This window comes from Podarcis erhardii, assembly GCF_964252035.2.
Source record: "Podarcis erhardii genome assembly, chromosome: 3".
Classification (NCBI taxonomy): Eukaryota; Metazoa; Chordata; class Lepidosauria; order Squamata; family Lacertidae; genus Podarcis; species Podarcis erhardii.
In genome coordinates this window covers 41465255-41484548 of record NC_138507.1, presented here as the reverse complement: position 1 = coordinate 41484548, position 19294 = coordinate 41465255, and the positions used below count along the sequence as shown (strand labels likewise).

The 19294-nt window shown below is 39.9% G+C and overlaps 1 long non-coding RNA gene across 6 annotated transcripts in view; it reads right to left on the bottom strand.

Moving 5' to 3' along the window:
• LOC309339375 overlaps positions 1–19080 on the bottom strand; it is a 77603-nt gene extending 58523 nt beyond the window's left edge. For 3 of the 6 annotated variants that reach the window (XR_014155258.1, XR_014155260.1, XR_014155261.1), the window contains exons 1-4: positions 18901–19080; positions 18339–18482; positions 17584–17695; positions 14996–15143 (exon numbers count right to left, since the gene is read on the bottom strand). This is a non-coding gene — a long non-coding RNA (uncharacterized lncRNA). Of the gene's footprint in view, positions 1–6745; positions 7441–11405; positions 11485–14995; positions 15144–17583; positions 17696–18338; positions 18483–18900 lie in introns of those variants that run through there. The other 3 variants (XR_014155262.1, XR_014155263.1, XR_014155259.1) reach the window with 3 other exon arrangements.
• Positions 19081–19294: the final 214 nt, after the last annotated feature.

The following is a 19294-nucleotide window of genomic DNA, read 5'->3' as shown; positions in this document are numbered from 1 at the left end:
GAATGTTAAAATGATGTTGGATATAAAAATAATATGGCATTAGTGACAAAGTTAAAAAGAGTATGCAAAAAAGGGCTAAAGACTAGAGATATATTATGTCAAATTTAAACAATATGGCACAAGCGATTAAGTTTTAAGGAATAGCTAAGATTCAAATTAAAAAGAGAAGAATGATTGGTGACAGAATAGGTTGAACTATATAATCTTTAATGAGACTGGAAGAGGGTAAGGATTTGCTGAATCTGATTGAGTAAAGGGGGACACAAAAAAGGGAGATGTGAGGGAGTCGAGAAAGAGGGTTAATTAACTATGATGTTAAAAATTGGATTTTTTCTTTTCTATGTTTTTTTTATTATCTTTTTTGATGTATTTTTTTCTTTTGTGTCTGTTTTTTGTTTTATGTCTCTTGTAAAATCTCAATAAATATTCTTTAAAAAAATAAATAAATCCACCTCAGCTGGATTCCAACAACATCTGGAGGACCACATGTTCATTTCCACCAATAATGCAGTTTCCAGTCACCTGCGCAATATTACTCAGCAAGCATCCTGTTACCACCAAACTCTATGTATTTATGTTCCCAGCAACAATATAAACTTTTCATTTTCGGTTGTATTGGTTCAGAAGAATGTCATCGTATACCTGTTATTTCTTCTGCATGAAGGCCAGTCAGACTGACAGTAGTGCCAGCTGCTGTCTATCAATGTGCATGAGACTCTCTTCAAAAGCCCACACTCCTTTTTGAAGCATCTCAAATTTTAGGAATGGAACTGACAGAGCAGCAAGAAAATCACAAGTCTTATGTCAGAACTGCAAACATGATTTTTTATTATTATTTTTTTTTGCAGGGTCTCTCACAGTCTCCCTCATAGCCCATGCTTGCAATATATTTTTGGTGAAATTGAAGTTGTCCAAGGCTTATCACTGAGGTTGTTGATTGTTTAAAGGCAAAAAGAACCTGTATGAGAACACACACACTATGAAGCGAGGGTGAATAAGAGACAATATGAAATGGAAGGGAAGCTGGCTTTGTAAAAAATATTCAGAAGGCAAACATTCATTAGGAATAACATTTTACACAAATGCAGTCTAACGGTCATGCAGCGTGTGGTTCTAACTTCAGCCTAAACTTCAGAATTCTAATGACTATTGGTCAGGGTATGCTTCTATCTGCAGCTGCAACTAGTCTGTCATGTCAGAGCTATTCCTACAAGAATTGGGACACTGCTCAGAAGCTGAGCTCATTATCCTTAGGTGTGAGATCCCTTTATTGACCTGTCCTGTTTCTGCAGCTAATAGAACTGTCAGCTCTGCTCTCAGTCTCACATCATCTTTACCAGAAACCTGTTAGTAGCTTTGAAGGAAGCATGAGAAATGGGACATTCCAAGGGCACAAAACTTCTTAAAGGAACATGAATTTTTATGCAAAGTGGAAGTCGTCTCATAATGAATGAAACTTTTTAATGGATACCGACAATTAGAAATCTTAATTTTATATCTATGATGAGAAATGCTGGTAAGTCCATTGCCTTTTTTGGTGTTGTACTTAAGATTGGTATTTTCAACTTTTTTGTGAAATATGTTTTTATTAAATATACACTTTCAATGCAATGCAATCCATATCAACATAGAAAGAAACCCCATTGAGTAAGTGGTTATAGGACTGCCACCAGCATCCATTGTTTTAATTTAAACAATATGTCAGAACTGCGGTTTTTACTTCGGATTGTCCTCACCCACATTACAGTATACTATAATGTGTCTGATGGTATATTTCATTTTACTGCTGGTGAACTATTTCTGCTATTCAGAGCTAACAAAGCAGCTCTCCTGCAGCATATTTGTTAGGCTTCTCATGTAATCTGGGTTTTTAAACAATAGACTAGATTTCAAATGTTACCTATAAGCTTTTGAAAACTGGGGTGATTAGTCTTAGCCAAATACTCAACTAGTAAAGGTAAAGGGACCCCTGACCATTAGGTCCAGTCGTGACCGACTCTAGGGTTGCAGCGCTCATCTCGCTTTATTGGCCGAGGGAGACGGTGTACAGCTTCTGGGTCATGTGGCCAGCATGACTAAGCTGCTTCTGGCGAACCAGAGCAGTGCACAGAAACACTGTTTACCTTCCCGCCGGAGCAGTACCTATTTATTTACTTGCATTCTGACGTGCTTTCGAACTGCTAGGTTGGCAAGAGCAGGGACCGAGCAACGGGAGCTCACCCCATCACAGGGATTCAAACCGCCAACCTTCTGATCGGCAAGTCCTAGGCTCTGTAGTTTAACCCACAGCGCCACCCGCGTCCCTAATACTCAACTATTTGATATTAATCGATTTTGAAGTCGCATATAGGTTCTTTTAAAACAAATTCCTTATTAATCTTACTCTGTTGGTGTCAGTCATTATTACAACAGTGCTGTTTTGTTGTTTAAAGTTTCTAGCCTGCTTCGACTCCCTTTTCATAAAAATATTTGTAAGATGTAATTGCTTTTTCAGTCTTTGTTTCGGGAAGCCTTGTTCCTACCCACCTCCTGCTGCCACATTTTGTGTGTGTAAAATGTGCTGGTTTCCAGTTTTTCAGAAGCAATTTAATGCATCTAACTTCAAAAGACAGTTTAGTTCTGTACTAATGCTATCACCAGCATTTATGCATGCAATTTAGTTGTTCAGGTGATGCTCTGCTGCTCTGTTCAGTTTTGCAACTGTAAAGTTGAAAAGCAACTTATTAATAGAGGTAAGAAAATCACTGCTAAAATTGTAGAGAGTGCACTTCAAAAGGGTTTGCAAAATTTTGAGTGACAAGCTCAGCCTGCTCTCCTTTTGTAAATTTGACTCTCAGGCTTAATGTTATTTGGCATTTTTTAAAATAGTGAACATATGTATCTTTGACAGTAGGTAACCTCTATGCAGCAATAAATGCCTTTGATAAAGACAATGCCCCTTTTAAAATGACACACTAAATATGGTGTGTCCACTTCTGTCCTCTAAGTGCTTAACTGGAGTGACACTTGCTTAATAGTTACTGGGTGTGAGATAACCTCTTAGTCATCATGTGATGCCTATAGCAGCCTTGTCATCTTTCTAGATCTTTCTAGCATAGTTTTCTGCATTCCAAGGACACCCACAGCATTAAAAAGGACATTAAGAAGCACAAGCTGTAAATGTCTAAAAGTGCCTCTGCTGTGGTGGCACATGAAATTGCATGGACTCTTGAGAGAACTCCTAATGAAAATGTAATGTAAAATAAAATAAGCAGACATAAGGATATACTGGTTTTTTTTAGCTCTTGGGTTACTCTAGTGAGTCCTAAAACTGGGGTTGTTCCTTGGACCCAGTCCAAGGTTTCGTTTTACCCTCTGTGAATTGAAATTTTGTTCTGTCTGTCTGTCTTTCTTTGGCACCAATTGGCCGACAATGCCCAAAAGGAAGGCCTCTGGTTTCTTAGGAAAGGTAAGCTTAAATACCTTTTTTAGTTCATTATAGATCATTTCCCAGAAGGCCTTAACCTTTGGGCATGTCCACCAAAGGTGAAAAAATGTTCCCTCAGTTTCTTTACATTTCCAGCATTTGTTGTCAGGCAGGTGATAAATTTCTGCAAGCTTGACTGGGGTCATGTACCACCTGTAAATCATTTTCATAATATTCTCTCTTAAGGCATTACATGCCGTAAACTTCATATCAGTGGTCCACAACTTTTCCCAGTCAGCAAACATAATGTTATGACCAATGTCCTGTGCCCATTTAATCATAGCTGATTTAACTGTTTCATCCTGAGTATTCCATTTAAGCAGCAAATTGTACATTCTCGAAAGTATCTTAGTTTTAGGTTCTAACAATTCTGTTTCTAATTTCGATTTTTCCACCTGGAAGCCTATTTTTTTTATCCAAGTTAAAGGCCTCTCTAATTTGATGGTAGTGTAACCAATCTCGCACTTTATCTTTTAATTTCTCAAAACTCTGCAATCTCAATGTGTCTCGATCCTGCTCTAGTATCTCCCAATATTTTGGCCACTTGGCCTCCATATTGAGTTTTTTCAAAGCCTTAGCCTCCATAGGTGATAGCCACCTTGGGGTCTTGTTTTCCAATAGGTCTTTATATCTTGTCCAGACATTAAACACAGCTTTCCTGACAATATGGTTTTTGAATGCTCTATTAGCTTTTACCTTGTCGTACCACAAATATGCATGCCACCCAAAAGCGTTATTGAACCCTTCCAAGTCCAAAATGTCAGTGTTCTCAAGAAGTAGCCAATCTTTCAACCAGCAGAATGCTGCTGATTCATAGTACAACTTCATGTCTGGCAGGGCAAACCCCCCTCTTTCTTTAGCGTCGGTCAATATTTTAAATTTTATTCTGGGCTTTTTGCCCTGCCAGACAAATTTAGAAATATCTCTTTGCCACCTCTTGAAACAATCCATCTTGTCCACAATCTGTAAAGTTTGAAACAAAAACAATGTTTTTGGCAGCAATCCGACCCAACAAGGAAAGCTTCAATTTTGACCAAATTTCTAGATCTTTCTTAACTTCTATCCAACATTTCTCATAATTATCTTTAAATAAATTCAAATTTTTAGCCGTCATGTTAATCCCTAAGTATTTCACCACAGATAGGTCTGTCTCCTTCTGAAACCTTTCTTTTTCCATTGTTGTCAAATTTTTCTCTAAAACCTTGGTTTTTTGCTTATTCAGTTTAAATCCTGCCACATGACCAAATTCTTGAATCAATTCTAACACCCTTTTCGTACTAGATTCTGGCTCCTGTAATGTCAAAACCAAGTCATCTGCAAAAGCCTTAAGTTTATATTGTTTAGCTCCGACCTTAATTCCCTGGATCAACCGGTCCCTTCTAATCATGTTCAAGAGCACCTCCAGGACCGAAATAAATAACAATAGAGAGATAGGGCATCCCTGTCGTGTTCCTTTTTCTATTCTAAACTCTTCTGACACCACATTGTTAACTATCAGTTTAGCTTTTTGTTCTGAATAAATTGCTTCTATGCCATTTTCAAACCCCCGTCGCACTCCCATTCCCTTAAGATTTTTCTTCATAAAATTCCAAGAAATATTGTCAAAGGCCTTCTCCGCATCAATAAAAATTAAAACTGCTTTTGTATTAATATTCATTTGCAGTAACTCCAAAATGTCAATAATGTTCCTTGTATTATCAGAAAGATGTCTGCCTGGAAGAAAGCCTGCCTGATCTTTATGTATCACTTCATTTAAAACTCTTTTTAATCTATTTGCTAAAATATCTGCAAAGATTTTGTAATCCACATTTAAAAGGGATATGGGACGGTAGTTCTTGAGTTGTGTCTTTTCAAATTCAGATTTTGGTATTAATGTGATGAAAGCTTCTTTCCACGACTCCGGCGCCTTCTTTCCCTCCAGAATCTCGTTGCACACCTCCTTTAATGGTTGAATCAAATAGTCTTTCAAAGTCTTATAATACTTGGAGGTTAATCCGTGCGGTCCTGGAGACTTGCCTAATTGCATATTTTGAATGGCACCTTCAATCTCCTGTTCTGTTATTTTATAGTTCAATATTGTCTTATTTTCTTGAGATATTTTTTGTAATCCATTAATTCTTAAAAATTGGTCTATCTCAGTCTCATTCTGTGGCCCCTGAGTATAGAGTTGTTTGAAGTATCTCTGGAAGCACTTTCTGATCTCCACAGGATTCTGGATGTTTTTTCTTTCCACCTCAAGGTTTGTAACCGTGTTCAGCTTCTGCCTTTTTTTCAACTGCCACGCTAGCAGTTTCCCACATTTATTTGCTGATTCAAAAGTCTTTTGTCTCATTTGTTTAATTTTCCACTCAATTTCCTGATTTATCAATTTCAAATATTGTACTTGATATAATTTAATTTCTCTCAGAATCTCCTGTGACTTTGGTTTCGATCTTAATTTTTTCTCTCCTTCTTTTATTTTCTCCAAAATTTTATCTTTTTTCTCATTTTGGGTTCTCTTTTTTATAGCATTCTGTTGTATCAGAAACCCCCTCATGACCGCTTTACTTGCATCCCAGATTCTTTATGTATGCAACAACTGCAGCAAGAATACTCATCGCAAAGTACTGGAAGACACAAGATTTGCCCACCCTGGAAGAATGGCAGATGCAAGTGATTGACTATATGGAACTGGCAGAAATGACTGGCAGAATCCGAGACCTGGGAGAAGAGTCGGTGGAAGAGGACTGGAAGAAGTTTAAGGAATATCTCCAAAAACAGTGTAAAATGTTTGAATGTTAAAATGATGTTGGATACAAAGAGAATAGGGCATCAGTGACATGGTAAAAAGAAATATGTAAAAATGTTTTGAAGAAAATAGGGGTAAGACCAGAGTATTATTATGTCGAGACTAAACAAATGATATAAAGGATTAAGTTATAAAGAACACGTGATAAACGGTTTTAAAAGGAAAGGAAACCAAAGACATAATAGGTTGAAATGTATAATATTGAATAAGATTGGAAAGAGGGTAGGGAATTGCTGAATTTGATTGTGTAAAGGGGAACACAGAAAAGGGAGATGTGAGGAAGTCAGGAAAGAGGGTTATAAAGATAGTAAGTAAGAAATAATCTTATCTTTGTTTTTTTGTCTTTTCTCTTTTTATTATCTCTTCTTTTTGACTTTATATTATTTTTAAACTGTGCTGTTTTTAATAGTTTTTCCTTTTTGTTTTTCCTGATTGTGATGTTTGTTTTGTTGTGTAAAACTTTAATAAAGATTTATTAAAAAAAAGAAATTTTGCCCCTATCCCAGTGTCTTATTTTAGACTTGAAAATAGCATTGAAATTGAGGAGGCCCTGTTTTCTCACTTCAGTTTTAATTCCTGTCACTTCTTTAATCTTTTACAACTCTAGGCACCCAAAGGAGATAAAAAAAGCTCTCCATCGGGTGGCAGCAGCTCAAATTATGCACTTCTATATGTCTTCCCCCAAAGTACAAGGGGTGGCTATCTCTCCCCAGTAAGGATTCCTGTTCTCTTTGTGCTTCTTTGTTGCGTATCTTTCAAAGCCTCATTTGATAGTGGGTCATATCACCTAGATAATGCTCATAAAGCTGTTTTTAAGTTGGTTGTTATGAGAGGAGAAGGTCACCATCCCATTTATGATGGATGTTTGGCTCCCTTATTGGGACGAGAGCTCTCCTTTCTTCTCCCTGAATTCCTGAAGCTACTAACATGAGTTTGACCAAACTGCGGGAGGCAGTGGAAGACAGGAGTGCCTGGTGTGCTCTGGTCCATGGGGTCACAAAGAGTCGGACACGACTTAACAACTAAACAACAACAACAGACAAAAGCTGAACAAAATGCTTATGGGCATGTGTTATTACTTTAATACATATGGGAGGGGGGAAACCCCCTCTAGACTCAGTCCTCTCTTGCCACAAAACCAGCTGATACTGTTCTTTGATTTGTATCGCTTAAGGCTCAGGTGTTTCTACTGGAGGCAGAGACATAGGGAAACATGAAGCAGAAAAGCAAAATTACTCGATCACAGTGCGTTAACAGAGATTCGTTTAAAAGACGGAATATATATTTGACTGAGAGCTGCTAATGCTCTGGCAGATTGAAAATCATGTTAGCAATGTGGGGGCATGTCAAGATAAATGAAGGGGGGGCACATTGTGGATGCTTTTCAGAGTGATTACATTTTTCATTTCAAATTCCAGCACGTTTGTTCTGCATGAAAGGCCGTTGCAAGGAGTCCTGGTTATCGCTAATTGATTTTAACCTCACAACTCTATAGGAAACCACAGATGTTAGCTGCTTCATTGCGGCACTCAAATTTTCTACGATTCTCACAAAAGGTTCAGGGTAATTGCAAGATATGTCTTGTAAAACCAGGGATTACTTAAAGCTATCCACTGAGATTTGTTGCATGGAAATCATTAACATTAGGCATCTAAGCCCATTAAATGAAATGAACCTTTTATATTTGTTCTGGCATCTCTGTCCCCCACCTCAGGTTGAGAAGAATATTGGATATTAACTTAGAACAAAGGAAGAATGAAACTCCCTCTGTTTCTTTCACTCAGAGCAGAAAGATGGCTATTAAAGCACTTCTCTGGGCATCGGTAATTTGTTTTCTTCACACATAATAATAAAAAGATGCTTGCAAGAACCTAAGAATTCCTTATGTGCATGCATTTAAAACTCATCTTGGTTCATACAAGAATAGTCATCACTATAATTCCAATGACATTTCACACTAGCCACTAATCCTGAAAATATGGTGTGTCTGAAAAGGCATGCCTGATTTAAATCTGCATCCCATATTACAAACAAACATACTGAGATGGTCTAAATTTTTAAATTTAATTTAAAACTTTAAAACATTTTTACCTAGCATTAATTAAGATTAAAGATGTGTGGAAACTCCGTTAAGAAATTTTAAAAATCTAATGTTTCCATAATTTTTTTTCATAGGTTTCCCTCCAATTTTGCCTTGAATTTTACTGTGGAATTTGAAAGTAGTTCAGGAATATGTGAGCTCACCCCGTGCTCACTGAGAACACTGAAAGGTATTTGTTGTTGTTTAGTCGTTTAGTCATGTCCAACTCTTTGTGACCCTATGGACCAGAGCACGCCAGGCACGAAAGGTATTTAACGTCCTTCAAAATAGTCAGTGGATATTTCACTTGCACAGCAAGGCTGCTACTAGGTCCCTAACAGGCTGCTTGCATAGGTCCATGACCCAAATTCACATTTCTTTGCATGTAAACAATACACATTTAGGCTGACTTTTTTTGCCAGAGCTTTACTTGAAGATAATCACTTTTAAAGGGTCTAAGAAATCTCTCAGAGTCCAGGACACATGGAATGATCCAGGACACATGGAATGATCCCCCAATGAGATGCACATTATTTTCTTTTAGGAAAGGAGCACCTCTTCCAGCAGGCTTTTGGGTGACTGATGTAATTTAGGAATTGTTTTACTGCTGTTGCTTTTTTATTATGACTTGTATGGAACTAATTGTGTTTAATCTTTTATGTTGTATGGCTATTATGTTTTTTGATGCTGTAAATCATTCTGTGACTTTTGGTGAAGAGGGACACAGAAAGGGAAAAAATATATTTCTAGGTGAGCAGGTATGCATTAATGACAGGAATTCAGCAATGGGGGCAAGTTGGGAGTGTTCTCCTTGTTTGGGTGCTCAATTGTCCCCCTTCCTCTGATGGTGCTGTTTATTCCTTCCTAACTAAAATGTGAGCAGGATACTTTATTTGCACATAACAAGAGGCATCCAGAAAACAAAACAAAAAGCCACCAGAGCCCCAGGCTCCATTTCAGATGATACCCACATATCTGTTTGAAACTTTAAATAGGCTAAAGCAGTGCTCTAGTTACAGAGATATCCAATCTTTCCAGAGGTTGGAGGGCATTCTGTATGAACAACTTTCTGGAGATCTGCTGGTCTGTTTGGAAGAAAAGTTTAATTTTAGCTTCACTTTATAGATCTATTGTTTTCCCTAGGGCAGGAGAAACCTATCCAAAAAAGGCAACATATATTCAGAGGCACAGTTCAAAGAAATGAATTTTGTCATACCGAACTGGAGAGGATTAAATGTTTGCTAGGATGTTCAATCAACAACTAAATAGGGGTGAAATCTGTCCATGAAAATAGGGCCATGGTGAATTATCTAATAAAGGGATTATAAATATTCCACTCTGAATAATGTGGCTGCAATCCTTACTTAATATACATATTCTATTAGAAGCAATTTATTCTAAGTACAGGTAGAGTGACCATCTGCCCTAGTTTTCCAAAGACATTGCTTTATTTGAAGAGTTTTAAAGTAAGAAGCCATTAGAAGGTAGAGCAGGGACTTTGAAATTGCCCATCAATGGCACTTGGAAAGCAGAGTGAGGCTGTGCACACAACTGTAGCTTTAAAGCACATTTGAAACACATTCTTTCCCTCAAATAATTCTGATCACTATGTTTTACCCCTCACAGAATTACAATTGCCAACAACCCTTGAGAAACTTCAATGCCCAGAATTCTTTGAGGGACAAAATGTGCTTTAAATTTATATTGTGTACACATCACAATTTGGTAGACAAGTCACTTAGTCACAGCTTTCCCGGCTAATGTGAGTTGTATTGCATTTTCTTTTTAAAGTGTAGTACTGTAATTATAAAAGTAAAGGGACCCCTAACCATTAGGTCCAGTCATGGCCGACTCTGGGGTTGCGGCATTCATCTCGCTTTATTGGCCGAGGGAGCCGGCGTACAGCTTCCGGGTCATGTGGCCAGCATGACTAAGCTGCTTCTGGCGAACCAGAGCAGCGCACAGAAATGCTGTTTACCTTCCCACCGGAGCGGTACCTATTTATCTACTTGCACTTTGACGTGCTTTCGAAATGCTAGGTTGGCAGGAGCAGGGACCAAACAACAGGAGCTCACCCTGTTGCGGGGATTCGAACCGCTGACCTTCTGATCGGCAAGTCCTAGGCTCTGTGGTTTAACCCACAGCACCCCCGTGTCCCTTACTGTAATTATAAAATTATGTAAATCTGTACATGCAAGATTTATGCAGATCTGTGTCCTCTTTGGTCAGTCTTTTTTTGTGTGTGATCATTTTCATATATTTTTTTGGCGATGTGTAAATGGCCACCTTAAGAAACAGCATTGACAGTGCAGTCCTATGCATCACATGTAGACAACCCCCACCACCTTCAGTGCAACTCCTGAGAAAGAATGAATAGTTAGATGAATGAAGAGGAGAGTGTTGTGTTCTTGTGTGAATAGACTGGGATGGGGGAAGAAAAAGAGAATGGATAGGGGAACAGAAAGAAGGGCTGCCCCCCTCACTTTTTCCTTTGACCCCAATCATACTCCCTCAAATGAATGCAACCCTTAACTCCAAAAGGCTACCTACCCTTGCTCTACATGTCTACTAAGATGTGTAGGTCCTATTGAATTTAATGAGGCTTACTCTCAGGTGAACAGAAATAGGACTGCAGTCCTAAGTAATTCCTCTTTGGTGAAGAAAATGTTGTACAATTGCATACCACTGACCTCAGATCTTATCTGCCACTATTCAGATCCAGGGTGGAATTCCAACACAAGAACTAGGAATGCCCTTCAATTCAGTGTAAGTACACTATATGTCTTTACTGCAGTAAACATCTAAAACCTGATGAGTGTTGTCAGCACTCACATGCGATAGTCAACACCAGACAAATGAATTGAATGTTCAACAGCTCAGAGATACACTACTGAATGATGATTGTAATCTTGCTCACTGGTAGATGTTCAAAAAGTGAGGAGCTATATTTGGGCATTCAGAATATTCCGCTGGGATTATCAGCTTTTACATGGGATTGTCAATATCCAACAAACTCTTTATATTCATTGTAATATGCATACAAATTTTATTATTCCTGAAATAGCATTCAATAGCAGTTGTGGCTTGTTTTTAAGCCCTTCCACAAAGTCCAAAACAAGAGCTTAATGTTGTGGATACATACATACCACCCTGAGGAGAGAGAAAGAAAAAACTTGTTTTTTGTAGAGTCCTTATAATAATGGTTGATGAGGCAGGACCAGAAACCTCTAGGGCACATTGATGAAGCACAACTATTTCAAATGCCACATTAAGCTGGACTCATTAGCCGTATCTACCTACCCCTTATAAAATTCCTAATATCATTACAAATGTACTCTGCTTTTATTTTCCAGTTAAAGCAACTACTGTAGGTGTACCTTTCCCAGCCTGGTCTACTTGTACCCTACTTGTAGGCAACTGATGTTATTTCATTAATGATTATTCTTAGCAGCAGTACTATTAGCATTAGCATTAGCAATAATATTTTATTTTACATTTCAGGACCCTCTCTTTCATTTACATTATTTTGTTAGGCAGCTGGAACATCCTGACCTTTGTGTCCCTTAATAATTATCTGGAAACCCTTAATAAATACAAAAGCCATTTGAAAATCTCTTTGGACATTTTTGAAGCAGAAAGCATTAAGGGCCCTATCAAGTTCAGTTACTTACTGTTCATCAGCCTCACCTCCTGCTCACAATCACAAAATACAAAGTTCCCAATCTATATTTCCTGTCAACATCTGCCCAGCGGCTAATTAGGCAATTGCCACAGCTGTACTTTTTCTCTTTTTTTGCGTCTGTGCCTGTCTCCAACCCCACTTCAAAGGTATCATTAAAATATGTAGAAAGACAGTATGACAGTTTGGACCCACCTTCCAGTCCGCTTTGCTTGTACCTGCCCAGGTCTCTAGATGTCTGCATAATTAGGATGCAAAGTCTAAGTGGCAGATCAACAGTCTTAACTTTCCACTGACATACATGGCACATTAAAGTCCTTATCTTTTGGCTAGATCAACACCTGCATTTTCTTTCCTTTACAGTGAGGTCATGAAAAGACTTAAAATGATCAAAATATAGGGGAGGAGTTCATCTGAAAACCAGTACAAAGAAGCGGCACATCATATACATTCAGATGTCATCTGAGAATTGTAATGTGGTTGGGTTATATAGTTCACCTAATTCTGTACTGTTCTGTACTGCTTTTAATTGGGTTTTTAAAAAACCTTTTTACACTGATGTGCACTGCCCGCTGCCCTGAGATTTTGTGAGAGGGTGCTATATAAATGCATTCGTATAACAAATAAACTGGAAAAATCAAGCGCATCACTTTAAAAATGAGGGTTACACACCTCTCGCTTAAAATTTATGGAAAACTGGATGAAGTTGGAAGAGCCAGAAAATTAGAATGGATTACTGAGAATCACAGAATCCTTGTTTTTCAACAGATGGCAGTAGTTAATGGTGAAAGTACACTAAAGACATTACTTGGGGTTATTAATGATGTGCGTTCCTGTAAGTAAACACATCCATTTCTGTCGATTATAGCTGCATTGTAAGTAGTAAATCCACACATTGGAGTGAGGACTAAAATAATCAGAGTGTGTATGTGATGCTGAGTTTTAATTAGCAGCAGCATACTAGAATTATTTCTTAGAATTATATGTTAAACAGGCACTGTGCTGTACTTTAAAAAAAGTATATATCACTATAAGCCATTATGCTAAGTATTTAGAAAGCTGTGATAATTAGGGTAATGCTTCTAAAACCAAAGGGAATGCATATGATTTTTTGAGAATGGAAACAGGCCATAAATGTACTGTAAAAAGATAAAATGGGAATGGACATTTATGTTTACACTTGTATACAAACCACAAAGGGAGGTGCATATTTTGCTTATTCTTCATAGCTGTTCAATTCAAGAAAATCTACAATAGCAAACTACATTTCTGCCCTCTTTTAAAAATCCAAATTCCCCACTCCTTATTCCAGACTTTGAATGCCTATAGAATTCCCATCATGCCCAGCAGCATGGCCAATAATCAGGGATAATGGGAATAATCCACAACATCCCGAGGGTATCATGTTAGGTTCAAAGCTTCTGGGACAGCAATGCATTTTGCAAGTACAGCCCTGCTCTGGAACTGCAGAAATCCTTTCTCCAGCAACCATCTCCTTATCTCTGTGAAGTACAACTAGGTACGTTTCTTGTTATAATATAATGAGAACAAAAAAGCAGCTATTCTCTCCCACATACCTCTTCATGGTTGTATATCACCATCCTATCTGATATCTTACCATCATATCTCACCATCCTCTGAGTTGTATTCAAGCTGCTTAGCTGAGCAAAATGATGTTATCTTTATACATTAGTAATAAGAAAAGATGAGAAAGGTTTACCAAACTCTGTAACTATAATAACTACATCTACTCTTAAGAACTTGCCTCACTTTGTAGGAAATGCTGTGTATAGATAACAATCCTGGCTGCATCTTTTATTTACAAAAGCCAAGTAACCTACATTTCACTTCATTAGATATGAAAAGAGCATGTTAAAATGAATGAAGATGGACTAGAGTAACATTTCCACAGGCAGCTATCTGACTAGAAGAAGATTGTGATTATGAGTCAATAGGTCAACTCGGAATACAACTTAAGTTAGTTATAACCCTTGGGTTTTATGACAGGGTTGGGAACCTCCAGCCCACGTTTCAAGTGCAACCCACCAGACCATAGGAGCCAACTCCTAGGGGCCAAAGTCCCTTCGCCCTGCCAAAAAATGTTTGAGGGGACCCCCCCCCCAAGTTGATGGGCATTGCCATTCCAATGGTGTGAGTGTGCTGTGTCTTGTGATCAGTTGTGTGTGTTGGGGCTTATCAGCTGCCTCAGTATTTTATTCAAGTTGGCACCCCCCACACCAGACTCTCTCCATGTCATACCCCTCACCAGCTGTACTCTATGCCCTCATGTGCTTTTGGCTGGCTAGAATTCTTCCTCAGACTTTGATATCGCTTCTTGCTTAAGTGGGTGGAAAGATGGGAGGCCATAGAAACCTCTGGCTTTGCATAGCTGGAACGGAGCCTACTGCTGACATGCAGCCCCTTGTGGTGGGGGTAGACTGCTTCCCTACTTGGGCTCAGAAAGGATTCCAGCTCCTGATTCAGTGGGACAGGCCTGCTGCAATGCTCCAAAAGCTCCGCCTCAATGGCACCCCAGCATGGAGAAAACTTAGCTGGGCAGCTGTTCCTATGACAAAGCAGTCTGCTCCACTCGTGTAGTATACAGGAAATTGGTTGTTGAAACCCTCTTTCTCCTCTGCTCAAAGCAGTGGGACAACAAACACTTAACTTGCCTGCTGTAACGAGGTTCACGATCACTGCTCAGTTTCTACAGGAAATGGTGCCTTCTGCTCATTCAGAAAACCATGATTGGGAATCATACACAGCTTCATTCAAAAATTAAATCGCAACGGGGGACCTGGGCTTAAATTGCTTAAATATGGCATTATAATGACAAAGCCACGGTTTTCGCAGAAGTGTTCTCTATAGCTTTCACTTGCCATTGTGATGGGAGGAGGTGAGCTTTTGATTGATTTAAAAATGGAAAAAACATACAAGAGGAAGGCCAACAGAAGAGCAAAGTGTAAATGTACATACACACACCTCATTTGTCCATGATTTTTTGCAGCTGCCCTACTTTCACAGCATCTCCTGGAGGCTTGCCTCCGGCTCCTTCTGGAATAACCCCAAGGCCAACACCTTAAAAGTTTGACAGGCAAGTTATTCACTCTTCTTATTTAATTTTTCTTTGCTGGAAACGAAGAGAGAACTTTATGGCTATCTTTGCTATTTATGGTTTCCTACACTTCCATTAAATCCACCGTTCCTAAGATAGTGCTCCAATTTGTTCTCACAACTTATTTCCTCTGGTAATATAATTCTCTCCAACTTTTCCACAGTTCTCTCTCTCTGTGTGCATGCATTTAAAAATTGCACTGTCAGAGCTTGCCAATTATAGTTCAACTTTTGCAAGAGTGGAGTTATGTGCTTGGTTTTTAGGCACAGGCTTTTTGCATTTGGTTTGGTTGCACAACATTGCTCCCTGTGGGAAACCTGAGGGTGCTCATCTGTTGTTGGACTACAACTCCCATCAGCCCCAACAAACTAGGTCAATGGTCAGGGGTGGTGGAAGCTGTAGTCTAGCAACAGATTTCCACCCCCTACTTGCTATTGAAGGGACGCAGGTGGCGCTGTGGGTTAAACCACAGAGCCTAGGACTTGCCGATCGGAACGTCGGCGGTTCAAATCCCCGTGACGGGGTGAGCTACCATTGCTTGGTCCCTGCTCCTGCCAACCTAGCAGTTCGAAAGCATGTCAAGTGCAAGTAGATAAATAGGTACCGCTCCGGCGGGAAGGTAAACGGCGTTTCCGTGCGCTGCTCTGGTTCGCCAGAAGCGGCTTAGTCATGCTGGCCACATGACCCGGAAGCTGTACGCCGGCTCCCTCGGCCAATAAAGCAAGATGAGCACCGCAACCCCAGAGTCAGCCACAACTGGACCTAATGGTCAGGGGTCCCTTTACCTTTACTTGCTATTGACTTCTTGGAAACTTCTCGTGAAGTGCTACATTTGCTTTGTTTAACAGACGTATGAAATTGCTGAGAGGTTAGTTATGAATTTAATGAATTAGGCTGCTTTACTGATGCTGTACAGAGCAGCAGAGCAACTACTGTATCCACAGCCCTGCCATGCATGTCACAGCAATCAAGCCTGGATGGGGCTCCGTGCTGTCTTATGATGCCAGTGAAACTAGCTTGGAATCCAACAAATCTTGGGTTGTTTCAACCCCTTCCCACCCTCAGAATGCCGTTTCAGGGCCTTCTACTGGTGGGGATCCTGCCAGAGGCCCTCCTGCCTATCCACATTTGATGGGCAGAAGGAGAAGGTTGGCACTGATTGAGTATTGCCAACAGAAGGCTGCCTTAGCCAGGAGAGTTGGGCAGAGGAGCACCTTCACTTATTCTACCACCACCCAGCTTGGTCTATAGGGATATGTATTAAATTTGGCAAAAATAAAAACTTCTGCTGGTGTTGGATCAGACCAATGGTCCAGTTTTGTCCAGCATCCTGTTTCCCCACATGACAAGCCAGATATGTCTGGAAAGCTCACAGTCCAGACTAGAGAACAATGGCCCTTTCTCATTATTGCTCCTCAGCAGCTGGTGCTCAGCGGCATACTGTCTGAGTCACAAGGCTGCATAAAACAATCATGACTAGTAGCCACTGATAAGGACAATGTTTGTCCATTCCTCTTTTAGACCTATCTAAAGCTAGTGCCCCTCACTACATCTTCTGCAAGTGAGTTTCATTAATTAATTATGTGCTGAGTCAAATAAGCATGTGACCATCTAAATACAAAGCATATGCTCTGTCGTGCAACAATGCACACTTCCTGTCCCTGGTACTCATGGATTCTGGGAAGTATTATACTGTGAAACCAAACAGATGATGATGATGATGATGATGATGATGATGATGATGATTTATACCCCGCCCATCTGGTTGGGTTTCCCCAGCCACTCTGGGTGGCTTACAACATATCTAAAAACCTAATAAAAACATCAGTCCTTAGAAACTTCCCTAAAGTGCCTTCAGGCTGCCTTCAGATGTCTCCTAAAAGTCAAGCAAACCACCATTTTTAAAAGTCCAAAAAGTGTGTGCATGGACACAAATGTGGATGGACACAAAAGAGCTTAATGTCTGTTGAGGAGAATGTTAGGAGAAGAAAGGGCAACATCAGGGGTTTATTTAAAATGAGGTCATTTGGTTGCAGCATGAACTGGGCTTGTTTTAGGCCATAATTGGGGAACTAGCAATCCTCCAGCAGTTGTTTGTGTCCAGTTCCCATCAGATCCAACCAGCATGGTCAATAGTCAAAGATTATATTAACTGTAATCTAGCATAGCTTCTGTGACCTTGTTTTAGGTGACCACTTCTAAATTGGGACCCAGAAAAAACTGCCCATCAATAATTATCACACCAATTTTTTCTAATCTTACAGAATTTTCCAATTTTTGCCCTAAATCATTTTACAATCAATTTCACTTTTAAATAGCTGCATGAATTCCAGGCCCCTAGAACATCAGGGGTTGAGTATTTAATTTGCTACCAGCAAAAGATTTATCTGTTTGTCTCTAGATAGCAAGTAGAGGCGAAGCTTAAACATTATGGTGGCTACTGCTCTATAAATACCTTTGATGGATAAATCACAAACTGTTGTACCATTGAGCTGCTGTAACATATTCTCTCCACTTAAGGATATTGGAAACAAAAAATATTCACAGTAAGTAGAACAATAGGCGCTCTTTAGAAACAATACAAATAGCAGAAAGTTAAAAAGAACTTAAAGAGAAATTTATCATTCAATGTTCTAAAAGCAAATTGTTTCATTTAGTAACTATTGTTTTCAATGAAGGGGAGACAACTTTTACTGCTTAAATGGACACAAGACAACAATTTAGACTGGCTTCAACTGTGCCACTTAAAGCACCTCTTTCCAGCTCTTAATGGGCATTTATGAAGGGCAGAAAGGTGCTTCTTGTCTAAGCAAGTGAAAGAACAAAATATTTGGGGGGGGGGGAATGAAGGACAGAAAGGCACTTGCATACCATTTTATACTGGTTAATGGCCACAAGATAAGAGGGATTAAAACTGCTATTGAAGCTCCCAGCAATTTAAAATATTATCCAAGCATATTTAAATTTTGAAGTGAATTTACCATCACGCCTCCACAATATTTTCCATGAACTGACATGAATATAGGCATAATTCCTCCAAAATTTTAACTTGGAATTCCTTCTTTGGTCACACTGAAACATGTATAGGTTGGTGGGCCCAGGGGGAATATCTTCTCCTGCACTTAAAGGGATGTGTGGAGGTTTAAAACAGGAAAAAAAACATAGCTTCCGATTAACAACAGGCGCTGTATGTCTTGAACCGTGGTGTACCTGGCAGCAAGTCCTGCTGGTGTACACAATCCCAAGGGCGAATGCTAGCGAGCAGTTCGGCATTCCAACAGATTGAGAAAAACGGTCCAGGCTCGATACAATGAGCCAAGTCCAAAGTCCAACAGTCAGGCCAGGCTCCCACTGCTGCAGCCAAGCCAGGGGCAGGGAACCTGGAAACCAATCCTGAAAAGCAAAGTCCCTTAGAGCTCCTGAAATACCCAAGCCAGGGTCCATCAACAGGGAAAGCTGAGCAAACAGAGAGCCTCTGCCCTGCATCCCTTGGATCTTGAATGAAGCATCTGGGCTTGACAAGGCATGTGACCCTCACCTGCCCTGAGGCTAATCCAGCTGAGGGGCCACAGCCCTCCTCCCAGAGCTAATGAGCCCCACCTGACCAGTGAGCTGGGCTGTGTTCCCTTGCTTGCTTCAGTCTCTTGCTGTTCCTGACACCTCAGAGCCCGCTGTGTTCACAGAGACGGGGCCCCCTGTGGCTCTGGTGATGTGGGGGTGATTTAAAAGAAAATCAATCCTCCTGTCAGACTGTGAATATCCCCTAACTCACCCAACTTGAGGATATTCTACCCTTCTTCAGCAGCGTTTCTTTTCTTTCAGCAACATAAGCGGCTCACGTATATGTCAAACAAAGCTTTAATAATAAAGAAAACTGTAACACCATAACACACTGTCTGAGAGAAACTAAAACATCGTGAGGCGAGAACGGCAGTTGGTCTCTCTAACTGAACTGAACTGAACACCAGGAGGGGGGGGGCAATTCCAGAGCACAGCACAGAAGCCCCGCCCACCAGATGCCAGGCATTCTACTAATCCAATTGGGCCCCAGTGTTTTTCTTAAAGTGTCCCCTTCCTCTGGCTCCTGTGAACTGACCACTGCCCCCTTGCCGTCCTATGAGTACCTCCTAAGTCCCCAGCTCCCACCCCCTTTCTCCATCATCAGT